The sequence below is a fragment of the Neofelis nebulosa genome, chromosome 14, assembly GCF_028018385.1.
Source record: "Neofelis nebulosa isolate mNeoNeb1 chromosome 14, mNeoNeb1.pri, whole genome shotgun sequence".
NCBI classification, from domain to species: domain Eukaryota; kingdom Metazoa; phylum Chordata; class Mammalia; order Carnivora; family Felidae; genus Neofelis; species Neofelis nebulosa.
Window position 1 is genome coordinate 70,323,524 of NC_080795.1, and position 21,208 is coordinate 70,344,731.

At 53.2% G+C, this 21,208-nt stretch overlaps 1 long non-coding RNA gene across 1 annotated transcript in view; it reads left to right on the forward strand.

The window, feature by feature from the left end:
• The window catches only part of LOC131494627 (uncharacterized), a 371,492-nt gene that overhangs the window by 55,001 nt on the left and 295,283 nt on the right, over nt 1–21,208 (forward strand). The window contains exon 2 of the long non-coding RNA XR_009253501.1: nt 14,593–14,954. This is a non-coding gene — a long non-coding RNA (uncharacterized LOC131494627). The remainder of the gene's footprint in view (nt 1–14,592; nt 14,955–21,208) is intronic.

Sequence of the window (21,208 nt, forward strand, 5' to 3'; positions counted from 1 at the left end):
CCCCCATCTACATTTTAGCCTAGTGTTAGCGCCCATAGCCTTCTGTTGATTGGATGCCCCCGGGAACATTCCCAGGGATGGCAGACCTCAGGATGAGTGAGGGGTTTACTCATGGGGACGGGGGCCGTGATATGAAAACTTGAATAATGAGATAGACGTTAGAGAGGAACAGGAACCCTCCCATCCCCGCCCCTGTAGTGCCACACCACCTCTGTGTTTGGTCATGCAGATCATTGGGGTGGAAGAGTTTTGGGGAAGCATTGGATTTTAGCTTCTGCCATCTGCACAACAATGCTTGTTTTGCAGTTCGTGAAATTGGACCTCAGAGAGGTCATTGTGGTTCCATGGCCCTTTCCCGTAGCGGGGGAAGAATGTGCATTCTCCCTTGTCCCTGTGCCCTGGCTCATGAGTTCACGGGCTTGGGGGCAGGGCCAGGTAGTTTTGGGTGAGCAGCGCTCGGGCTGCCTGCTGCGTCCCACTGAAGGTTTGCATTTGCCAGTCTTTTTGCAGGAGCTGGCTGTGCGGGACTCCGGGTGCCCGGGGTCTCCACCTTCATCTGTCCCTTGGCAGGAGTCCGTGAGAATCAGGCGCGGTGACTGACTGCCCCTCAGTGCGGGCAGGATGTCTGTCATGCAGAGAAAACGATTGGGATGCAGCTCATTGGTGCTTTTGGACCTGTAACCAGGACCTGTTCTGGTATTCCGGTACCTGGAGAAGAATATCCACAAGTTGTAGTGTGAGATGCTGATTCAAAAGCAAAAAAAAAAGAAAACAAGCAAAACATCGGTATTTTTTATTGATTGTATTAAAAGTGTATGCTCATTGAAAAATAATCTCAACCACTACAGAATTTTAAAAGGAGGAAGTGACCTTTTCCTATAATGTCATCACCGTCCTTTGGCAGAGGACATTAATGGAAGGAGTCAGAAAACATGGGTTTGGAATCGTAGCTTGACCATTTCAGTTTCCAAAGGTCCCACGTGAGGGAAAAGTCCTGCCACCCCTGTGTGCCATCATGAGAATCTGGGGAGATACTTGATGAAGTTATGTCTGAGGCCATCACTGGTGCTGGGTGGGTTCAGTTATATTCTTTGTCCTCATTGCCACCCCTGTGCTTCTGATCTTCTAGGAACCCAGACCCGGGAGAGCAGGGTGTCCAGAAAACTCCTGTGTTCTCTGATCTGTTGCTGGCTGCACAGCCGAGCTGCTGTCCCGGCCCCAGCTCTGCTCTCTCTGCTTGCTGGTGTTGGCCAGCTCGGCTTTCCTGCCCAGGTTAGTCAAGGACACGGAGCAGCAGGCATCCAGCTGGGAGTGTCTGTGGTGTCCCAAGACCTGGGCCTGCCTCTGGCCTCGGGTGTGTCCTCCCAAGGGTTCTAGAGAAAGTCAGGCAAGTTCAGACGGAATACATGCTCCTCCTTGCAGACTCTCGAAATGCCGGTGACACACATCGTCTCCCTTTCATTCATTGACCTGCACTACCTGTGTCTATGCGGCACGGTGAATTAACAGAAGGAAGCACTTTCTCATCCTGAACTAATTTGGGAAATGGTTAGAAAGGAGACTGCTTTTAATTTCTGGAAGCATAGGGAATATGTTTGTCATTCCAGAGCATTCTTGGCTGCAGAGAAATGACAGTGGTTAATGTTCATGTATTGAGCTGCCGGAGGGTGGTGTGTGTGTGTGTGTGTGTGTGTGTGTGTGTGTGGTAATATTAGCTAATATTTATTGAGTGCTTTCTGTGTGTGAGGGACCCGCCATGCATTTTGCATGGATTATCTCATTTTATCCTCCCAGTGGCCCTGTGAAGTAAGGACAGTTGTTAATTTCTGAGGAGGAAGGCAGACCTTCAAAATGCTAAATAAGCCTCCTGGGGGGCACAGTGAATAATGGAAGCAGAATGCAAACAAAGCCTGGGTCTCCAAAAACCACATTTCCCTTCCAGAATCTTCATGCATCTCTCTGCTCCACTCTAGGAATCGGTGATTCATCATCGTCCACTTTTCTTTTGGAATCCTTGTGCCGTTTTTTTCCTTTTTAAAAACAATTTTTTTTCAATGTTTATGTATTTTTGAGAGACACAGAGAGACAGAGTGTGAGTAGGGAGGGGCAGAGAGAGAGGGAAACACAGAATCCAAAGCAGGCTCTGCGCTCTGAGCTGTCAGCACAGAGCCTGACGCGGGACTCGAACCCATGCACCGTGAGATCATGAACTGAGCCCAAGTTGGATGCCCAACTGACTGAGCCACCCAGGTGCCCCCCTGCTGTCTCTTCCCTAAAACAGTCTCCATCATTCTGGCCAGGCTCTGTAACTAGTGCAGGGAGTGAATATCCAGTGTGAACGTTAATTGAGCATTTGCTTGCTGCCGAGCATCTGCAGCATTGGGTTCTGGGAGATTGAGAATTTAAGGATGAGATAGTTGCTTTCCAATGTCACTTGCACATTGTAATGGAGGAAGCTCAGGGCTACAGGGAGATGACAGCAGTTCAGCGTGGGGCCAGGGAGACAGAGAGAATAAGGCCTGCATACTTTCAGAGCGTCCCAGTTCTGCATGTTGGGTGGCCGGGCAGAGTGGATGGGCCAGAGGAGATGACAGGCTTGGAACTTGAAATCCATATGGTGTCTGTCACCATACTGTGGGAACACTGGGGGAGTGGCAACAGTGGATTCAGCTGTGAGTCACAAAGAGATGATGGGAAAATGGGGAAGGCTGCACAGAGGAGGGAAAGGGCTTTGCAGGATGAGTAGAAGTTCACCGAGAGGGCTGAACAGTTAGAGGCACAGCAGGAGCAGACACCCAGAAGAGGGTCGGCAAGTGACGTGTCCAGCGTGGCCAGAGTGCAGAGGTGGTTATAGCTGAGGCTGCAAAGTGTAAGAGCTTGGACCGTGGGGCTTTAGTCGTGGTTCACCTTATTACCCCTGTGTTATGGGTGTTGTGGTTTCGTCACCTGTATGACGGGACGGGGCCGGTACCTGCCTGTTAGGGACATTGAGTGCATGCTGCCCCTGACCCAAGCCCTGTACTGTTAGCTGTCGGAATCACCCCTGGCCTGGTTTTGAGGCCGTTGACTAATCCCGCAGGTTTGAGACAGGGAGGTGATGTGATGAGACGTGTCGGGTGACCCTGTCCCTCCCGAAAGGAAGGTCTTCTGCTGGCATATGCCCGGGCGCTGCGGTGCTCTTGCTGTGTGCGTCTCTTCCAACGTGACCCTCTGGGTGCCTGTGGGCTTACAGGAGAGGGAGCAGGAACGCTGAGCTGTGTTGAGCCTGCCGAGTGCCCCGGGTGCTGGTGAACAGAGCACTGAGTTCCAGTCATGGTCACATCTTTCCGTCAGCTCGCCAAGAGACCGTGGAAAGCCCCACGTGGTACCCTCCTCCACCATCCGAAGCCAGTTCTCCTCCACTGTTAGCACTGGTGGCAGCCAGGGGGGTCCATTGAGGCTGGTGCTCCTCGGGGCCCGGCTGCAGATTTGCAAGAGGTGTGGCCAAGGGGGGCCAGTAATGAGAGCTCAGTACCCTGTGCCTTTTCTTTTCTCCTTTTCCGTTTCCTTCCTGTCCTCTAAAGCACCCTCCAGTTTCAGAATTCAGAGTGCATATATTCCTTTTCTAAGTTCCAGGTTCTGCTTGTTCTAGTTCGGGGGCTCCAGGCAAGCCACCCTGGTGGACCCTAACTGCCGCCTGCAGAATACACCTCAGAACAACTTCCCAGGGGTGGGTGAGGACAGCCCCAGCCCCTGGGTGTCAGGAGCCCTGTAGGGGCGGGCCCAGAGGGGGTCGGGGAGGGCAGGTCACGGTCTCTAGCTCACACTACTCACCTCAGGCTGCACGCTCACTCCTGGAACGGGGCTTCTCCCGTGACTCCTGCAGCACCCCTGCGTCAGTACCCCCTGCCGGACCTGTGGAGCAGACCCCAGCCCAGGCCTGTTGACCGGCATTGCCGTGCGTCCGTGTGTGCGTGGACCTTGGGGATCTGTACTGGAACAGGCCCTCAGGCGATAGTTAGAGACACTCAGGTGTGAGGCCCCCTGGGCCAGAGAGGCCTTTTGTGTTCCTGGGTAGATAGGGATAATTCACACACACCCCCCGCCCCCACCAAACAGCAGTGTGTGTGTGTGTGTGTGTGTGTGTGTGTGTGTGAGACATCACCATGAATGCTGGAACGCCACCCAGTTCCCACGGAGCTCTGGACACTTGAGGACCCTGTCAGGCTTCTTTCCTGGACTACTGCTCTGACATGTTTTTGGTGAATTTTAATTTCTCCTGCTTCTTCATTGCACCTGTTTGCTTTCCTCCCCTCCCTCCCTTCTCCTGTCTTTCCCTAGATAGCCTCCGTGTTGCCCATATACTCCCTGCGGCTCCTGACCCCGTAATGCTGGTGACAGGGGACACGGTGGAGTTCGCCTTTTGATGGGGGGAGGAGGGTGGCAAGAGTGCGAGCCCGGGCAGACTGACACCGCCTGGCGCATTCGGGGGATGGCACAGCAGCGGGGACTTTGCGTGCCCTGCACCCAGCCTGTTGGATTTCTGTTCTGTGGTCTCTTCCTCCCACCCCACCCCCTCCACGTTGGGTTTTGCCCACGGCCCCAGGGACAAGGTAGATGGCCCGAGTTTACTTAGTGACATGTGCCTGTGTGGCTTGAAGTAAGACCGGTTTCTGTGAAAGTCAGAAGTGCATTCCAGAGTCACAGCGTGACCTCCCCGGAAGCCCAGCTAATCCAGGTTTTAAAGAGCAGTTGGAACAAAGGTGGTGATTATGGGATGTGGGGGCTGTGAGGTGTGGGAAAGGGCAGGTACACCAGAGTCGCCTGGTGGGAAGCTCTGTGTTGAGGAATCGAGCTTATGGCCCCAGAATGTGACCCAGATGCTAAAAGGAGGCGGTGGGGGGGAGGGGGGACTTGTCGCAGGGGTGGACCCGCGGGACGGTACGGCTGATGGTCCTGGGCTGCACTCCACCCCTTGTGAGCTGCGTGACATTGGGCAAGGGGCCTGCTCTCCCCACTTCTCCCCACTTCTGTAATTTTGGGATAGGAGCCCTGACCCTCTGGTTGTGATCATTAATGGGGATTAAATGGGGGGAATTAGAAGGGATCTCTTCTGTGCTTGGCAATTAGTAAATGCTGTTTCTCATTTCTGCCTTATTTTGAGCATTGCCCCTTGCCCCTACCCTGAGCATCTTTTTCCTTCTCAATTTACATACCTCTCAGGGACCCTGTGAGCCCTCCACACAGACAGCCACAGTCCCGCGTGGGGCTCCCCGGTGGTCCAGGGCGCGTGGACAACAGTTCGTTGGGCTAGTCCTCGAACGGGTGGTTTCTCACTGACCCATTTTCTTTAGTGAGATGTGAAGCTCTTTGCAGGCAGGCCCTGTGTGGGATCGTGGTCTCCTTCAAAGTTACTTTCTGGGAGAATATGCACGCTCTGGAACTTTTCTAATATGGTGAGCCTTCGAGGGCAGGTCCTGCTGTTCTGTGAACTGCCTGCTCCACTCATGGCTCAGTGGCTCGGGTCCAGGGCACCGTGCCCCCTTTGTTCATGAGGATCCGATGACATTTGGGTCTTTGTTGACCTTTCCCTGAGGGATTTTGTGGGCAAGGGCAAAAAAAGGAAGTGAGGGAAACACACACACACACACTCACTCCCAGGCCTGAAGTTTTGTTATTTGTGGCAGGAGCACGTTCATGACTTTTCTCAGCTCATCTCAGTATCTGAATCACCTTCAAGCTGTAGAGGAGGTGGCTGGGAGCTGAGAAGGCAGAAGGCTTTCTTTTATTGAGGACCTGCTGGGTGAAAGGGCTTCAACAGGCCAACTGATTCACCCCTGGCTCTGTGAGGCAGGGCGCATTTCGTGGACGTGGCTGTGGGTTCAGGAGGTGAAGCTCTTGGTTTCACAGCTGCATAGTAGGTGTTGGGTCTGTTTGTCTATAGAGCTCCGGTCACCACTTGGCGTGGCCTCCCCTCCCCTGTAGGGTCTGTAGGACTTGCGTGCTCCTGGCTCTGCCCACGGGTTTCTCCGGGAGCACTCCTCCTCTCACCTGTGGGTGGGGAGAGGCAGTCGGGACTCATCTGGTTTTGGGGACACTACCTCCCCGTTTCCGTCATGGCGGCCCTGAGCCAGGCGGGGATGATGTGACACCTCCAAGCCACAGTCGGACGCTCCACCACTCTGGAGAGGCGTGTCCTGGGCAATGTGGGCCACTTCGCACTGGAAAAATAGCGAGGACTGGCATTCCCTGACCAACCGGTCACTGGCGCGGGCCTTTCTGTTCAGAGTCTGGCTGTGGATGTTGTCAATGCCTGGGGAATCTCTGTGCATTGACCTTTCCAACAACTAGCTCCTGCTTCCCCATCTCTGTCTTCTGGAACCTTCTTATCCTGTCACCTTGCCCCCAGGCTTTCCTACCACATAACCTTCTGTGGCAGGACAGCCTAGTGGTCAAACAGAAAGGCTCTGGAGACAGACTGCGTGGGCTCATATCTCAGCCCCCTTTCTGCCTACCTGTCCTCATTGGAAAACGGGTTCACAAGGCACAGCACTGTTGAGGTGACAAGACTTAACTGCAGCCAGTGCCCTCGAACAAGCATTCAGGAGATGTGGTTCTCACCTGCTCTGCCAGGCCTCTGGTCATGCTGCCTTCTGCTGACTGTGCCCCGTGCCCGCCAAGTTTAGAAGCCACTCCTCTCCCAGGCGCTGTGTGTCCAGTCCACCTTCATACTTGAGATTGCTTCTTATCCAGCACCCCGCAGGGTCCTTGCTGAGCAACCCTGGGCCAGTCACTCTATCTCTCTGGGCCTCATTTCTCAGCTGTTCAGTGAGGGAATTGGACCCGATTATTCCAAGGTTTCTTATGCTCTGATATGCAAGGGGCTCTCACATTCAGTATGCCCCAGCCTCTCTTTCTCTGCCCTGGCTCCTGCCACCCCACCATCACAACCCGGACACCACCCGTTGTGTTCAATTATGGACATGTACTGTCTCCATGTCTCTGGATCTCTTGGGATAGCCTGGAAGCTCCCTGAAGGCAGGGATCCTATCTTCCTTGACTGACATGATTTCCAGCATTATTGCAGCCAACACTTATTTTGTTTTAAATGTTTATTTAGTTTTGAGAGAGACAGAGATAGAATGCGAGTGGGTTAGGGGCAGAGAGAGAGGTGGACACAGAATCCGAAGCAGGCTCCGGGCTCCGAGCTGTCAGCACAGAGCCCGACGTGAGGCCCGAACTCACAAGCTGTGAGATCATGACCTGAGCTGAAGTCGGAGGCTCAACCGACTGAGCCACCCAGGTGCCCCCTTATTTTTTTTTCATGTTTTTATTTATTTTTTGAGAGAGAGAGAGAGCAAGAGACTGAACATAAGTGAGGGAGGGGCAGAGAGACAGGGAGACCCAGAATCCAAAGCAGGATCCAGGCTCCGAGCTGTCAGCACAGAGCCCATGTGGGGCTCAAAGTCATGAAACACAAGATTATGACCTGAGCCGAAGTCCGACGCTTAACCGACTGAGCCACCCAGGTCTCCTTGCAGCCAACACTTATTAAGCACATGTTGAGTTCCCAAGTGCTGTGCGGGACTTCTGGAGCCTGGCCGAACCTGAATGCCAGTATTTTTAAGACTGGCTCTAATCAGTGTCTGTTAGAGCTGTGAGCGGGGCTCTGTTACAAATGCGTGACGGTACGTGGCCGTGGAAAGGCTCGTTCTGTGTGGGCTCCCTTGCCCCTCCTGTGTAAGCCCAGGGTGTCTGGCACAGGATCATCAGACTGTTACGAACATTAGTGAATGGGGCCAGTTCACTTTGCATCTCTCAAGCCTAACTGGTGAGAAGAGCAGCCACATACTGGTGCATCGGGCTGTTGAGGGTGAAGCTGATGCTCCGTGTGACTTGTGAACCCGCGGTGGGCAGCTGTGTGTGCTGAGTACCTTATATACAGTCTCTCATCCACGTATGAACCCCAGAGGACATGCATTTCGATTCTTTATTTTTATTAGACAAGGAAACACTTAAAAGTTTTTTTAATGTTTATTTAAATTTTTTTTTTTTCAACCTTTTTTATTTATTTTTGGGACAGAGAGAGACAGAGCATGAACGGGGGAGGGGCAGAGAGAGAGGGAGACACAGAATCGGAAACAGGCTCCAGGCTCCGAGCCATCGGCCCAGAGCCTGACGCGGGGCTCGAACTCACGGACCGCGAGATCGTGACCTGGCTGAAGTCGGACGCTTAACCGACTGCGCCACCCAGGCGCCCCTAATGTTTATTTATTTTTGAGAGAGAGAGAGGGAGATACAGAATGCAAGCCAGGGAGGGGCAGAGAGAGAGGGAGAAAGAATCTGAAGCAGGCTGCAGGCTCTGAGCTGTCAGCACAGAGCCCAAAGCGGGGCTTGAACCCACCAACCGTGAGATCATGACCTGAGCCGAAGTTTGTTACAAGTGTGGTCCTTTTTTAAAAAAGATTTTATTTATTTATTTATTTATTTACTGATTTATTTTTGAGACAGAGAGAGACAGAACGTGAACGGGGGAGGGTCAGAGAGAGAGGGAGACACAGAATCCAAAGCAGGCTCCAGGCTCCGAGCTGTCAGCCCGCTGCGGGGCTCGAACCCACAAACCGCGAGATCATGACCTGAGCTGAAGTCGGAAGCTCAACCAACTGAGCCACCCAGGCGCCCCTAAGGTTTTATTTTTAAGTAATCTCTACACCCCATGTGCAGCTTGAACTTACACCCTGGGATCAAGTGTTACACACTTCGCTGACTGAGCCAGCCAGGCACCCCAAGATGTGGTCTTTGTCTGAGGCTTGTTAAACGGTATATAGACAGTGCTTTCTTTAGGGTTTTATGGAAAACATAGAAGACCTTTACATTGCTAGTTCTTTTACCACGTATCTAACAAACATTTATTGAGGTCTTACTATGTCTCAGCCCATAATGGAACCAAAAGGCACGTGCATTTTGGCAAGGGGTGCTGCATTAGCAAGGGATCATCTCAGTGATGATGTAGGGAAGTCAGCTTAGAGTGTTTTCAATGTTGGACGCGCTGTCCAATCCCTGAATGACACACAGGCCTTGGTGTTAATTCGAGTGGCAGGTGTCAACATCCTGCCACACAGGGTGGGTAGGAGTGTCCTCTGAAATCCTTGCCCCCCTTGAGTGATAGCTGCAGTTATGTGAAGGATGTGATCTTTGGAGCAGAACACAACCAGGTTTTTTTTTTTTTGTTTTGTTTTTTTTTGTTTTTTTTTAATTTTTTTTCAACGTTTTTTATTTATTTTTGGGACAGAGAGAGACTGAGCATGAACGGGGGAGGGGCAGAGAGAGAGGGAGATACACAGAATCGGAAACAGGCTCCAGGCTCCGAGCCATCGGCCCAGAGCCCGACGCGGGGCTCGAACTCACGGACCGCGAGATCGTGACCTGGCTGAAGTCGGACGCTTAACCGACTGCGCCACCCAGGCGCCCCTAATGTTTATTTATTTTTGAGAGAGAGAGAGGGAGATACAGAATGCAAGCCAGGGAGGGGCAGAGAGAGAGGGAGAAAGAATCTGAAGCAGGCTGCAGGCTCTGAGCTGTCAGCACAGAGCCCAAAGCGGGGCTTGAACCCACCAACCGTGAGATCATGACCTGAGCCGAAGTTGGATGTGTAACCGACTGAGCCACCCAGGTGCCCCGACAAGGAAACTTCTAAAGAACTTAAGGGGTGTGCCCACGGCTAGTGACATAGCGCAGCATTGCGATTCATACCCCCGAAGCCCGCCTCATCGCCCCCATCCTCTGAGTGATGAATCCGGTGTGTGCAGGGGGGGAGCGTGTGCCGGAAGGCGTGGGGATTCCAAAGCAGCCCATCTGCGTCTTCCCAGCACATGGGGAGGAGAAACTGAAATGAAGCAAAAACAGAGACTGTCAGCGAGAGGATGGCGGCCGCTTTCCCAGGGAACAAATCTCCTTGATTTATCTCTCCAGGTTGGACAGGCCCCAGCTCTCGGGGATCACAGAGACATAATGTGAACACGGCCAGAGAAATTGCTGCCTCTCCCTTCGTCAGTAAAAGAGAAAGGAGACACCTCTTCTGTGGCATCCGCGTTGAGGAAATCCTGCCTCCTGCGCCTGGGACAGATGCTGGGGTGCGCTCAGAGTGGGGGAGCCTTCCCGACCGGACCCTCCCAGCCGAGAACCCCTCTGTTACTGCTCTGTCCAGAGCCGTGCCCGAGGCTGGCTTCCAGAGGCGCCAGAGTCAACATCTGCTGACTCTTGCGTGACAGGACTACTCACTGTTGCAGAGAGAAGAGAGAGGACAGAGAGAGAAAGCACACCCTCAGAGTCCGGGGGCCCAGCCACAGAAAGGGGACGCCACGTGGCCAGGCACACCACGGACACGTCCCCTGGCTCCCACCACGCTTCTCTCGCATGCGGGTGCCAGGGACCACTCAACCTGCGCACTTGATCTGTGCCCTGTACCCCCGCTCACCATTCTGAGCCAACCCAGGGCACCTGGACTCTTGCAGCTACCAGAGCATCCTCCCGTGGATCCCGTATTTAAGGGCTGCTGCTTACGAAGGTTCCCCACCCCCCCCACCCCCCCCCCCCCCCCCCCGCCCCGCCGGCCCCTCTGTTGTGTAGGAAATAGAGGCAGCCTGTTTCTACTTTTTCTTCAGAATGCCCACTGCAGGGGGCCAGCTGGTGGAACTAGGGAGGGTCAAGAAGGAAATGACACGTGTGGGCCGGGAGGCACAGGGGGAGACTCTGCCAAGAGAATGGGGCTGGGAGCTGTATTTTCTTGTGGGGCAATTCCAGGCAGGATTCTGAATTCTGTGTCACCAGGCCGGAAGACGGTTATTTGCCAAGTGCTCCCCTCGGTGCCCTCAGGGGCAGGGGCAGGGGCAGCTGGAAGCTGCGGGCCGTGAACGTGTGGAGGGGCAGGGAAGGCCGGCAGGTGCCGGGTCCCAGGCCTGGAGGGCCGTTCCCAAGCCGGAGGCCTGCCAACAGCGTACTTTCTCAGGAGACATTAAAGAAAAGTTAACCAACATTTTGCTGGGCCTTGACAGGCATTAGAAAGTCCATCTATCGTGATTCCCCGGGGCGGCCTGGCCGGTGTTCGCACACCGTGCGTGGGTGTGCAGCCGGCACCTGGGTGAATGCAAGGCCACCCGCGTTTCTGGAGCCAGTCCTGACGCCTTCCGGTCACTAACTGTCCCTTCCCCCTCACCCAGGATCACCTTGTCCTGGCTTCTCACAGCATAGATTACTTTAACCTGCTTATGTGTTTGACATAAGTAACACCGCAAGGCTCTCCCTGGTGTCTGGCTTCTTTCACTCAGACTTATGTTTGTGGCTCGTTCTCATTGCTCTGTAACAATGTAACAGTGTAGCATTCCTCTGTGTGTGTGTGTGTGTGTGTGTGTGTGTGTGTGTGTGTGTGTAATTTTTTTTTAATGTTTATTTATTTTTGAGAGCGAGCGAGCGAGAGAGACAGAGTGTGAGCAGGGGAGGGGCAGAGAGAGAGAGGGAGACACAGAATCTGAAGCAGCCTCCAGGCTCTGAGCTGTCAGCGCAGAGCCCGATGCGGGGCTCAGTCTTACGAACCATGAGATCATGACCTGAGCTGAATCCAAGAGATGGACATTTGATGGACTGAGCCACCCAGGCGCCCCAAGACATATTTCAGTGACGGGTACTCATTTCTGTGAGTCTGTACATGGGTGTGGAACTGCTGGGTCACAGGGCACATACACACTCAGGTTTAGTGGATAATGCCAAACGAGTTTCCCAGATCGTCTGTCTACCAGCTTGCGTGAGAATTCCAGTGGCCCAGGAGAAACCAGTCCTGGGTATTGACCGTCTTCTTTATTTTGGCCAATCAGTTACAGCAGAAGCAAATGCCTTGCAAAAAATCCCATAGCGGAGCAAGCGGAAATGCTCCCCAAGAGGGAGACGTTACTGTTGGGTGACATGACAGGTTGCGCTGTGCAGTGCTCCAGGTTCTTGCCGGTGAAGCCCGTGGCGGGGCTGGGCCGCCTCCTCCGGGAGGGTCCACTGCTTGGCTGCCGTGGCACCCAGCAGACCGTGTAATAATTCTTCCCCAGGTGACAGAGCTTTAATGTACCTGTCCCCAACCAAACACGTGGCTTCAGCCTTGCCCGTGGGGCTCTGTAAATATTTAACAGACCGTGTCCCTCCTTCTCTCCCCTGCCATTGACAGGGGCTGGTACCACAAGTCATTGCCCCCTCCTGCTGGACCCACAGGACCCCGGCCCTGACATTGCAGTGCCCCACCTCTCCTGGCTGGTTCCTGGGGCCGGAGCTGAGCCTGGGGAGACCCAGGACAGGCTGCGTTTGACTCGCAGGAGGCCTCATCCATTTGCAGAATTAAAAAATGGCTAATTGAACACTTAATATGTGCCCAGCAACGTGCTAAGTACTTTATGGTGATTCTTTCTTTCTTTTTTTAAGTCTATTTATTTATTTTGAGAGAGAGAGGGAGAGAGAGAGGGAGGGAGAGAAGAAGTGCAGAGGGGCAGAGAGAGAGCAGGGGACAGAGGATCCGAAGGGGACTCTGTGCTGACAGCAGAGATGTGTAATTCACCCCCGTTTTACAGATGAGGAAACTAAGGGTTAAAACCATTTTCCCCAAGTGACATAGCTAGTAAGTTTATTAGTTTGACTTCAGACGTTAATGTTTTAACTATCTAACTACTTAACTAAAACTAATGTTTTAATACTATCCTGTATTTCTCTCTTAGAGTCTAATATTTAGATACTCATACTTCCTTTTGAGCCCATCTTTCTCTTGGGTCTAAAAGCTATGTCAGGTGGGTTTAAATGGGACAAGGGGAGCTCACCCTGTGACCCCTGGTCACTGAAGAATGCTTAAAACAGAGGACGGATCCCTGTTGGCATGGTTGCTGTGAATCATACAGAGTCCCCCCAAAGATGTTCATGCCGTCGTCCCTAGGACCTTACATGTCAAGACAGACTTTGTAGACGCGATTCACGTGCAGGTCCATGGGCTGGACGATTATCTCGGGTCATCTGGATGGGCCCCGTGTAACCACAGGGCTCCTTGAAAGTGGAAGAGGGAGGCCAAAGGGTCAGCGAAGGGGGTATACTGGTGGGAGCAGCGTTAGAGAGAGGCTATGTTGCTGTATTTGGAGATGGAAGAAGGAAGCCCTGAGCTGAGGCATCCGAGAGCCACCTCTGGAAGCTGGAGAAAGCCAAGGAGAAAGGTTTTTCTTAGAGCCTCCACAAGAAAGAGCCCTGCCAGCACCTTGGTTTTAGCTTGGTGACACCCGGGTCAGACTTTTGACCTCCAAAACCGTGAGATAACAAATTTGTGTTGTTTTATGCCACCAAGTGTTTGAACATTTGTTGCCGCAGGAACAAAACAGTTGCTGTTAATGACCATTGCTGTGATGGTCACGCTCTTGGGCTTTGGTGCCAGATGCCTGATCTCAAATCTCTGTTGTATGATTTTCTAGCTGTGTGACCTCGGGCAAGTTGTTTAACCTGTCTGGGCCTCAGGTTTCTCATCTCTCAAACTGGATAAGAATAGCCTCTTACAGATAAAGTTGCCACCGGGGTTAAATGAGGGTCCTACGCGCGTGAAACGCCTGGTAGTAAGTTTGAGGTACAGTCACTGCAGGTAGGCGTCCTCACTCGTAACACAGAGCGGCGGATCCAGGCACACAATTGGGAGACAGACTCACCTGATTCAGGCTCCACTCTTACTGGTTTGGAGCTGGGTAGTTGTGTGTGGCTCCGTTTCCTTATCTGGAAAATAGAGGCAGGAGTCCCAGAGTGGCCAGGCGGGGGTGGGGGGGGGGGTTCGTATCAGATGGTGGGCCAGAACCTAGCGCGGTGAGGGATAAGCACTCCTGTAAAAGGCATTTGCTCTTCTCTTTGGCTGGGTGGTGACTGCCCAGCCTGCAGCCCTGTGTGTCCATGGGTCCATTGGAATAATTTCAGTCCCTGTGCGGGGGAGGCAGGAGTATCCCCACAGAGCTAGAACAGTACTGGGTACCTAGCAGGTGTTCAGTAATTGCTGCATACATGAATAACGAAAGGGAATGGCCCCGGGCCCTGCCCTGAAGAAGCTCACTGTGCAGGACGAGACCTGGAGAGATGCCAGAGCTTTGTGGTTGTCTTTAAAAAGAAACCAAACAAAGAACTACTTCCTACCAGCTGACCCCAAACCCCCTCTGCTCACTGCCGGGACCTCTCAGCCCTGCAGGGGGGGAGCTCAGAACTGTATGCCAGGTCTGGCCCAACTATTAACTCTCTAAGCTAGCCGCCTACCCCTTCTCGGATGTTTTCTCCTCATCTTTGTAATAGATGTGCCCTCTGCCCTCTCAGGGTAGTTCTGGGGAGCCCCAAGCAGTAGAAGGTTCTGGATCTGAGAAGTCTTTGGTGCCTGTGTGTGGTGACCCTCCCCTGAGGCAGGCCCCGGGTCTCCTGCCTCCCCTCTGTTTGGGTGTCAGAGCTCCGGGGCGTTACTCTTGGTGAGTTCCCCTCCAAGTGTATTAGGGTCGAATACAAAGAAGAGTAACACGACTACTGCTCTGGGTCCATGATTCGAACAAGATTGATTTTTCTTCTTCTCATCCCCAGCCCTGATCTTTGGACCAGAAAGGAATTAAAAAGATGCCCCTCACGTTGGCCGTGCCTGTCGGTTACATGGAGCTCCATTCAAGGATTTTCGGAGCCTTTTGGATTTACAGTGATATTCAGCTGCCTGGGGAATAAAGTTGGTGGAAGCTTTCTCTGGAGTTACGTACACCCGACGCCTGTCTGGATGCTACTGGCGGTTTTAAGGAAGGCCCTGGCTGAGTGCCTGGCGGATCCCTGCAGCCTGGATGCCCGTGGGAGACGGAGGACCGCGGCTTCCTGTGAGGGCTGACGACTCTGTCCTTCTGTCCTCCCGGATGCCTGGTTGGGTCTCTGCCAGCCCCGCTGGGGGCTCCCTGTGACACGTAAGGCCTGTCTCCTCCTTGTGCACACGTCCTCTGCATGTTCTGTCAGGTGTCCACCTGGGCTTTAGGTGACACTGGCCTGGCTGGTGGGAGAGGGGTCACCGTGATGGAGCCGGCCCTCAAGGGGAGCTGGCGTTGAATGAGCTCACTCTGTGCGTCTGCCAGGGTGCTGGGTGCCTGGGGGAGACGGACGGAAATGGGAAGGAGCTTCCCAGGAGCCTCCACCGTTCCCCGTGCAGACGTCATCGCACCTGTGCCAGCCTTGGTTGATGTCCTGGTTCGTGTGCCCGTCTCTGTCCACCAGACCACAAGGGCCTCGAAGGCGGAGGCTTCTTCCTTCTGAAGTGTGTTTTGAACACCTACCACGGTGCCTGGCACGTAGCGTCTCTGGCTGCAGAAAGGGCATTAGGGCGTGACCGTTAGTGAATTAAGGCGTTGAGAGTGAGTAGGGACGGAAGGCATGCCTCTGTGCTCAGCACGAGAGACGCATTGTTGGATGCTTGCGGGGTGCCTGTGGAGCCAGGAGGCCTGGGTTTGAGTCTCTGACCCACCCCTGCTGTGTGCCTCGGGCCGAGTGGCCGCTGCCTGCCTCTCCCTTCTCTGTTCAGTGGTGGTGATGTGTGTGCCCTTGCCCTTGCTCTTGCCGGGGTCGTGTTGAGGATCACAAAATAGACGCTCGCGCTGACACCCAGCACGGGGCCCGGCATGCGGCAAAGGCTCAACATATGGTCGGGTCACCGTTGGCTGGGGGAGGGCTCCTGCGGAGGGTCGGCCGTTGTTTGGGCCGCGGACCAGAGCCAGGTGGCCCGTGCCGGGCTTCACTCCGGGTACCGCGGTTTGGCACAGGCAGTTGGTCTAAGGTCGCTGTTGCCGGAGCCCGTGGGGAGGTCTGGTGGGCCAGGGAAGGGAGCCTCGCGTCCGTGTGAGGGAGGGAGCGCCGGGCTGGACATGGCATTGAAGGTCTGTGGGGGTTCTGCAGGAAACAGGCTGGCCCCCTGTGACATTGGTGACCCTGAGGGATGTGGCCTTAGCGTCAGGCCGCCCGCGGGAGAACAGCGGCTCAAACAGCCAGTGCCCCGAGTGCAGGTCACCCGGGGCCACCTGGCACTTGGTTGCCAAGACCGCACTGAGGTGGGACCTGGGCTTTGATTTGGACGGGGTTCCCAGGGCCGCTCGTGCCCCATGGCACTTCTCAGCGAGGCTTTCCCTGACCTCCTAATGGATGGAAATAGTGTCCCTCTGGTTATCCACCCTGCTCTCAGTCGGCGCCCCTAGATGTGTTATAATTTGGTATTCACTTACGCAGGTTCTTTGATCTCTTGTCTTTCCCCCGCTGGAAAGCAGTCTCTCTGAGGTCAGGAAGCACGTTTGCCTTACACAGTAGGCATCTCATTTCTGTTTCTCACTTGATCAGATCAGAGAGTGACTCTTCGTGGTTTTATTTCAGTTTTCCTGGAAGGGACAGACAGAAAAAGGGAAGTGCTGTCTTTTTGAGCATCTGTATAACTCCAGCAGCCAACAGTCCCACTAGGTGGGCAGTGGTGTTCCCATAGTACAGCTGAGAACGGTGAGTTTCATGGGGGCCATTTAGCTCACCCGAGGATCTTTAGCTAAGAGAACACTGAGCAGGAAGCCAAGAGCTGCCTGGTGTTTTACACTGAATCATGCCAATTCAGCTGAAGGGTAAAGACTTTTCCTTGGGGGGCCTTTAGAAGGGCGTGTGTGTGTGTGTGTGTGTGTGTGTGTGTGTGTGTGTGTGTACATGTGTATATGTAGCATTGCCCGTTGCAGAATGCTCTTGGGCTCCTCACAACTGGGTGCCCTCTTTGTCCTCTGGGAGAGACAGACTTTCACTGAGACCCTCCCTCCTGTGTGGAGGAACAGGGGCCACGCTGGGTCCCAGGATAAAGTGTGTTTGGGTTGCAGTCTGGCCCCTGGAGGCTCACGGCCCTCAGGGAGCTTGTGCCCTTGGGTGAGTGGGGCTTTGCAGCCCCGTGTGATGGGTGTCGTGCTGGCAGTACTGTGGCCAAGCAGGGCAGGGAGAGGAATCATGCAGGGAGGGGGCTGGTGGGTCTGGAGAACGGTGAGGGCAGGGGCGTTCGGCCGGGCTTGCACAACTGTCCTGGGGCATGAGGGCCTCAGCTAGAAGAGTGAGTTGGGAAGACTGAGGCACAGCACTGCCCCTCGGCCTCTTGCGCCTCTTCTTGCCATTTCCCCCGCCTTCCCTCTGTGGCACCTGTGCCCCCACTTATCACATGACCCGCAGCCCCGCTTCTCTTTTTATCCGTTGCTCCCAAGAACAAACCCATCGTGGGGGTCTGGCTTATGCCTGCTCCTCCCAGGAGGACCGGAACGGGTTCTGCACCAGGAGACACGGCATGGTCACGGGGGGAAGTAAGACTCAGCCTGGCTCCTCCTTTCTGGCGGCCGAGTCCCGGCCCCCCACCTGCAGGGTCATACTCTGTGGACGCTGACATGCAAGTGATCGCCATGTATTGAGCCACGCCGTGTGCAGGGCACGTGGCAGATAACTCTTCCGTTCCAACCCCTGAGGGACCTGTGGGCTAAACACCACTTACTGTGGGATGACAGGTGTAAACCAGGCTGGTCCTGGGCACGCCTGGCCCAGTGGCCCCTGGACTTACCGGTTAGATGGTGAACCGTGCTACTGGCTTGCGCTTGGTCCTCGTGCAGGCCCCTGTGCTGGTGTTGCTGGTCGTGCTGGGCCTGGTCCCGGTGCTGGTGCTGGCCCTGGTCCTGTTGCAGCTGGCGCTGCTCTTGGTATTTCCTGTGTCCAAGGCGGCCCCTCCAGTCCCCCCTTCGCCGCCCCGTGTGCAGTTTGCATTTCTGCTTCTAGCACGTGGGCTTGGCCTCATCTCCTTATCTCACAAGTCCATCTTCAGCTTCTTGGAAGAGCCCGTGTCTCTTTGAACCCTGGTACCCCGGACCGCTGCGAGAGCAGGCCTGACCCTCTCCTTATTTATTTATTTTTCCTGGGCCGCTGTGCTGACTCACAACACACACACTCATCCTGGGGCTCAGGGATGTGGTGCTGCCCTCCCGCTTACACGGATGCTCCAAGCCAGCATTCCTAGAGATGGCTTTTTGCCCTGGACTTGTTCCCCAGCAGGGGTGCCTGGGTCCCCTGGACTGTACACAGGCTCAGCTGAGGGAGAGGCTGTGACTCATTCTCCAGGCTGAGCCCGGAGACCAGGCTTCTCGATGGACAGCTGCGAGATTGCTTAATGGCGGGTGTTTTTTAGCTCCTGGAATGTGCCTGGTTAATCTTCCGATCTGGCGAGGTGGGTGCGGTGCCCCTTCTTATATATGAAGAAACTGGGCTGCAGAGAAATCCAGAAAGCTTCTGAACTTCTCTCTGGAGAGAAGCAGAGAAGCTGGTACATTGACTCCAATCTGCCTGCCTTCAGCCTCCCTTCTCCTGCGGGGCCGGTGGCTCTCAGGCTGCGGTCAGGTGTGCAAGAGGGCTGCAGGTTACCGAGGGGCAGGCTGACTTAAAAAACACGGTGTTACACTTACCTTATCTTGACTTAGAAAAAGATCACTCTTGACTCATGAGGCCTGTTATTTTGCAGCGTTGTTGCTTAGGATACGGATATTTGAGTTTAAAAGCCATTTTTGCAAAAAATATTGCAGTAACACAAGTAAACCTAGCCTTCTTGAAGAGGGCAGCATTTGGAATGCGGTCCTCATTTCCGTCTGTGCTGCTCTCGCTGCGTGGCTCTGGCCACATCACTGGGGACAGCATCTCTCTGCCTGTGACCTGAGTAGTTCTGTGCTCCGCTTCACATCAGCTGTGCCGGTGAGTTCAGGGGGATCCTCCCGAGATCCAGAAGGTTCGTGATGAAAGGACTGCACAGCTCAGTCTGAAGCTAGATGGAAACCAAGAAGAATCTCAGCACCAGAGCGCTTTATAAAATCCCATAATTCTGCTCGAATTGACCGTGGCCATTGCTCTCGGCACTGTAGATGCCTCGTATTTATCGAGCACCCAAAGTCTTCCAGTCAACTCCTGTGTTACTGTCTGGGGTTGAATTAGGAAATAGTAAATGTTCCCCCTATGAAATCAATTGATGACTCATTCACTCATTTTTTCATTCATTTCCCCTCAATAAACAGGGGATAATATTACCTACCCCATGGGTTCATTGTGAGAATTACATAAGAGAACATATTGAAGGGCTTAATTCAGTGCCTGACATAGAATAAGTACTCTGGGAATACCAGCTATTTTTAAATAAAATGTTGAAATGGAATTAGAAGATCAAAACCCGTAGGCATATAGAAATAAAGAATACTGAGGATGAATTACTAAAAAGTAACATTAAATTCTTCTCTGACTTCCTAGTCAGCACGACACAGTGGAGAGGTTATGTTTGTCTCGGTCAAGGATTGGCAGACTTTTCTGTCAAGGACGAGGTAGTAAATATTTCTGGCTTTACAGGACACACAGTTCTGTCACCACTAGTCAGTTCTGCCTCTGTATCCGGAAGGCAAGCATAGCCAGTATGTAAATGAGTAGGCATGGACATATTCCAGTAGAACTTTATTTATCAGAATTGGCGGTTAGTCCATAGGCTGTACGTTGCCCCTGGGTGTGAATGAGGGAAACCTTGGGGTGCCTGGATGGCTCAGTCAGGTAAGCATCTGACTCCGGCTCAGGTCATGATCTTGCAACTCGTGGGTTCAAGCCCTGCGTCAGGCACTTTGCTGACTGCTCAGAGCCTGGAGCCTGCTTCAAATTCTGTGTCTCCTTCTCTCTCTCTGCCCCTCCCCTGCTCACACTCTATCTTGTCTCTCCTTCAAAAATAAACATACATTAAAAAAAAAAAAATTAAGTGAGGGAAACCTGCTTATCACTGAGTGAAAGAAACTTCTGGATCATAAACTTTAAAAAAAATTTGTTACAAGTGTGGTCCTTTTTTAAAAAAGATTTTATTTATTTATTTATTTATTTACTGATTTATTTTTGAGACAGAGAGAGACAGAACGTGAACGGGGGAGGGTCAGAGAGAGAGGGAGACACAGAATCCAAAGCAGGCTCCAGGCTCCGAGCTGTCAGCCTGCTGCGGGGCTCGAACCCACAAACCGCGAGATCATGACCTGAGCTGAAGTCGGAAGCTCAACCAACTGAGCCACCCAGGCGCCCCTAAGGTTTTATTTTTAAGTAATCTCTACACCCCATGTGCAGCTTGAACTTACACCCTGGGATCAAGTGTTACACACTTCGCTGACTGAGCCAGCCAGGCACCCCAAGATGTGGTCTTTGTCTGAGGCTTGTTAAACGGTATATAGACAGTGCTTTCTTTAGGGTTTTATGGAAAACATAGAAGACCTTTACATTGCTAGTTCTTTTACCACGTATCTAACAAACATTTATTGAGGTCTTACTATGTCTCAGCCCATAATGGAACCAAAAGGCACGTGCATTTTGGCAAGGGGTGCTGCATTAGCAAGGGATCATCTCAGTGATGATGTAGGGAAGTCAGCTTAGAGTGTTTTCAATGTTGGACGCGCTGTCCAATCCCTGAATGACACACAGGCCTTGGTGTTAATTCGAGTGGCAGGTGTCAACATCCTGCCACACAGGGTGGGTAGGAGTGTCCTCTGAAATCCTTGCCCCCCTTGAGTGATAGCTGCAGTTATGTGAAGGATGTGATCTTTGGAGCAGAACACAACCAGGTTTTTTTTTTTTTGTTTTTTTTTTTTTTGTTTTTTTTTAATTTTTTTTCAACGTTTTTTATTTATTTTTGGGACAGAGAGAGACTGAGCATGAACGGGGGAGGGGCAGAGAGAGAGGGAGATACACAGAATCGGAAACAGGCTCCAGGCTCCGAGCCATCAGCCCAGAGCCCGACGCGGGGCTCGAACTCACGGACCGCGAGATCGTGACCTGGCTGAAGTCGGACGCTTAACCGACTGCGCCACCCAGGCGCCCCCACAACCAGGTTTTGAAGCTTTGCTGTTTCACAGCCGTGTGACCTTGCTCTAGTTCCTAAACCTCTCTGAGCCTCTCTTTCCTTACCTGCAAAGTTGGGACCTTGACACTGCTGAATCTTTGGTTCTTACCTCCGTGTAGTCAGCTAGTATTTACTGTCTAAATGTTAGTTCCTCCCCGTGGGGGCCTGAGGGCCTCACCTCTCCCTTATCCCAGGAAGCCGGGTGGATGTGAGGATTATAGCCTGCTTGTCCCAGGTGAATGTTCAGGGTAAGAAGGCTTGAGAAAACACTGGCCT